The sequence below is a fragment of the Branchiostoma floridae genome, chromosome 13, assembly GCF_000003815.2.
Source record: "Branchiostoma floridae strain S238N-H82 chromosome 13, Bfl_VNyyK, whole genome shotgun sequence".
NCBI classification, from domain to species: Eukaryota; Metazoa; Chordata; class Leptocardii; order Amphioxiformes; family Branchiostomatidae; genus Branchiostoma; species Branchiostoma floridae.
In genome coordinates, this window is record NC_049991.1 from 13886437 (window position 1) to 13891000 (window position 4564).

At 43.6% G+C, this 4564-nt stretch overlaps 1 protein-coding gene across 1 annotated transcript in view; it reads left to right on the forward strand.

The window, feature by feature from the left end:
• Nucleotides 1-1175: 1175 nt before the first annotated feature.
• The window catches only part of LOC118428529, a gene marked incomplete at its 3' end in the record, with an annotated part of 26770 nt that continues 23381 nt past the window's right edge, over nucleotides 1176-4564 (forward strand). Inside the window, exon 1 of the mRNA XM_035838620.1 lies at nucleotides 1176-1315. The remainder of the gene's footprint in view (nucleotides 1316-4564) is intronic.

Sequence of the window (4564 nt, forward strand, 5' to 3'; positions counted from 1 at the left end):
TTGTACGATTCCAGTTATCTTTTCTCAATCGCCGATGGGAGATTGTGGATGTTTAGAAACGTCTGATTTTAGATAATTTTTCCAGCTGCTTGTCTACTTAATTTTTTTTGGATGACAGCCATACAGTCTAGCTACTGCGCAAGGCCAAGGACGCGTAAGTAACTCAGATCTGTACGTGCACATCGTTGTCTCGCAGTGGAGCTGGTCGTGCGGCATAATCTCACGTGCTGATATGATCCACCCCATCACTTTGCCGTGACCCAATTTTGAGGCCTTCGACCGGACAGAGACAATGTGGTCTGCCTGATACCAAGGGGGCGTTGTCATTCCTACTGAGAACCCGTGCATGCCAATATTAATGTTTGAACATTATGCCCAGGAGTTGATATCACCTTACATTATGGGGCTTGATGATAAGTTTCACTTAAATGTGCCACAAGGTTCGTTAGATGGTAAACAAGCAAAAATATCTTCCAGTGGAAAATATGTTGGCCAAATTTGCGTCGCCGTATGTGGTGTAACCAGTGGAGTGTCGGGCTCGGAACCTAGAGGTCCCGAGTTCGATGCACTCCGTGCCCGACGTTGTGCCCTTTTAAAAGGCACTTTATACGACTTCCTTACTTCACCAAGGTATAAAAATGGATACCCGAGGTACAATACTACCTGACTTCGGTCGGGGAGGTAAATCGCCAGCACCAAGTAGAATTCAATGAGGATAGAAATAGAACTCTCATAGCATTGGGCACTTGCTGGTATATTGCAAAAACAGTATATGATGCAGTAATAGAAGGGTTATAAGGGTTATACGTATGGAAAATCATTTCATGAATTAGAAGTATGACTCACTCATATGACTGGTTGCACAAATAGCGACGAAATTAAGACCTGTAAACCACGTGTATGTATGTAACATACAAATAAGTACATTTAAAATGTACAAGCGTGGAAACAAAAACAAAAATACACTAGAAAAAAAATAGACAACAGGCAAGGAATCGGTTGACGTCCTGAGACGTATTATATGACATCGCTTGTGATTATTTGAATGCGCGCCGTTGCAGCATATGCGCGTTTCAAAATATTTAAGATTGGAGATCTGATGTCAAACTGACAGATGGGACAATTGGACCTGTTGTGGGCGTACCCCAAAAAATACCCTCCAGCAGAGTTAGAGACTCACTTGTCAGCATATAGCCGTCTCACTGGTGGTGCTGCTCGTCACTTGCTGGCGCGGTCAGGTTGAGGGACAAGTCTCCAGTCAGCCACACGACCTGAGGTCTTCCACAACCTCGGCACTTTCCCACCAAAGACTGAGGTGAAAAACTTTCTCTTTTCTGCTTAAGCGCTTTCACTGACAGCCTGCGATTTTTGGTAATAGAATTTTTTATCAGGCTGTGGCATAACTGACCGTCGTAGGTTTAAAAGTTGGCTGGCGCTACTACTATTATATTTGGCCTTTTCAAAAAGATTTTCTGTCGGATACGAGAACCTGTGCATGAGGTATGTGATCGGACTTGAACAGTTTAGAAGTTTCTTATTTTACACATAGCGGTAACGAAGTTAGATCGGTACATAAGACGTGCACATAAGGACTCGCTACGCTGGGCCTTCCTTTCACGAATATCTTACCGATTAAATTAAGCATAAGTTATGAGTTTCCAACTTTTGCAAGAGTTGTCGCAAAGTCCACGGTGGCGTTTTCGGAGTTAAATCCACCTGTAGTAGTACAAGCGGAGACCATTGTCCGAATGTACGGCAGAAGATTAGCCTGCATTGTGCAGGTACATGTACGTGTGTGCTGCGTACGGCCGCCCGCCCGGCAGACACAAGGCGCTGTCACCGGGCGTCTGTTCGGCATTGAAATGTGATGAAGTGTAAGGGCTTCAATCGTCCTCTCATTTGTTCCCGGAGGCATTGAAGGACTTTTCTGTAAGTGTTTATTGTTCATGAAGGACTTTTCTGTAAGTGTTTGTTGTTCATTAAGTGCATAACACTGCTTCCCCCCGTACGCATGTCCGAACGTTTTTGCGTCGGTGTTTTTGTCTGCTTTTTACACTTGCCCACTTGCGTGCGTATAGGAACGTCATGATCATGTAGAGATAATTAAGAGTTCCCATATTTTAAACATTTTAATGCAACGGATAAATTTCTATTTTTGATGCGCCTAGATAAACCTTGTATGTGACACATTATCTGTTCCTATATATACACTTGTACAAAGAAGCGACAATATGTCGACCATCCTGTTAGCCTAGTACCTTCAATTAGTTAAATTGTATCTTGTTGTCTCTGCATATGTCTGTTATGTCTGTTATCAGTGACCTGTACCTAGCCAATCGAGGCATGAATGTACAATAAAGGTTTTCATTCATTAAGAGACTTTGTTTACAAGTTTTAATCCGCTGCAGCCTCATCGTGTGGTAAAAAAAGCAGACCGCATTTCATCTATATGTACTTGACAAACACGTTAACATCTTACGACTTAGATGAACGTGTATTATGAATGAATGAATGAATGAATGAATGAATTTTGTTGCTCAACAATCGTGAAACAAAACATGTCTTGGTTCTATTGTAATCTGTTCACGCTTTAGTTTAGGTTCGTGTGGTCGTGGTTAGTTCCTGAATGTGTAAAATGTATAGGTAACAATTTTGAAGCAGACATTTATGTTCCAATTGCAATGCCCAGTACAACAAATCTTTCTGTGGCAAGTTTTGAGGTGTTAGCCGAAAGGAATGTTGTTGTATACGTTTAGCTACGCGCAGCGCTCGCAGGGAGAGTTGGTGCCGGTCCCAGGTCGAGATAAGCCTCAGGCGCTGTTAAAGGTCCCGTTTCTACTAGCCGGCGATGGCTGAGCGATCAAAATTGGATGTACTTGAAATGATGCATGCTTTTATGTTTTCAACATCACCGAAGAAAACAAATTGCGGTCAAAGTGAAATGCTAGAGAGGCGAGTAGAAACCGGCCCCCGGGATTCGAACCCGGGCCCGCCAGTAAAAAACTATCGCTGCTAACTACTAAGCCAAAAGGTCCGGACCAGTTGGCCTGGTCAGTTAATGGCGCTTAAACCCCACTGTTTCACTACTCCCTCCTGTCTTAAGATTCGTCCTCTAATCTCCAAGTTCGATGCCCCGTACGGCACATCTTGTCATTACACACAGGGTCGGCATGGGAGTGAAACGCCCAACAGACGAATAGAAACATTTTTCTATCTACAATACCTCTTCCAAGCTGTCCGACGTTTTGATTGTGTTCGGCATGACGAGCGGTTTTGTCAGAGCCCAGTCAACTAAACTTAACTCATGACGTTACCACCTCGCACCTGGACAATTGCACGTTTAAGATGGCATCTAAACTAATTCAATCATTCTAACACAAAAAAACTCCTAGAAGTCATAGTTCGAAAGGAAGGGTTCCATCAACTCGAGCTCTTTAATGAAAGGTTCATGTTACCGTACTTGCCCTGTGACGCACCTCTAGCCCCTGGCGTCTTCGCATTAACCAACTCACTAACAGTATAATCTCAACTTGTCTGCAATTAACTAGCGCATTCATCTTAAGTTTTCTCAAGTTTAGGGAGTCACTGTGTAGCACGACAGAATGAGGGATGGTTCTAGATCTAGAGACGAAACGTAACCAACCCAGGCCCCTCCTGCCAATTGCAACCTCAAACTTCACCTTCTTTTCATGACTACAGACTGCGACCAACGAGGAAGTGATGAGCAGCCAAATATTTGGCAGATCACTCAACAAATTTCATAGATAAAAACTACTTTATCACATTTTGTGTGTTTTATAGATATTATCTTTTAAATATGGATTGAAAACGAAATGGGCCCCTCGTATAGTAATCGAGTGTTCATTTCATTCATGGGAGAGTTGACAATTGACTGCGGCTGGAAGTCGGATGGTTGGGAGTAGGGAAGCCTTCGGGGCTCGGTTGGGAGTAAGCCATGTCATCATCATCATCCATCCGGGCGTGCTGGTTGCACGGATGGCCATGACTCTCTTCCTCCAGCCATGTACAGGTTGAAAATGGTACATAGTTGTAGCTACAAGATAGGCGTGGTCTAAAACTGGCCAGACTGCTATCAGCTAGCACCCTACCAACAACCTTGGTTGGGGACAACGTCTGGGGAGGATCCTAAATGTGTGACAGCGGCAATTAGAATCAGCAGTTCGTTTTGAAAAATTAGATGAAAATTTGTCAACAAAATGTCCCAAATGCCAGTAGAGTTTGGACGCTGCCCAAGAAGCAACCCATGTAGAAATAAAGCACGGTGAACTGACTCATATATCTACCCAAGGGGCAAATTTCTCAATTCCAACCGTTTAATTACACGTGAATAACGTCAAGTAAAACTGCTCACGTATGACAGGGTTTGGAGTCTACTGCGTGTAGTGACTGCGCCCCCTACCGGTATCGAATCCTGTCTCTGCATGGCTTCATCCAAATCTCATGGTCAATAATTGATAACGCCCACACTGTCATGGGAGTGTCTCCCTTACCATACTTTGGGGATAGAAGACGTGTAATTTGGACGGTGTTCATAGAATTATGG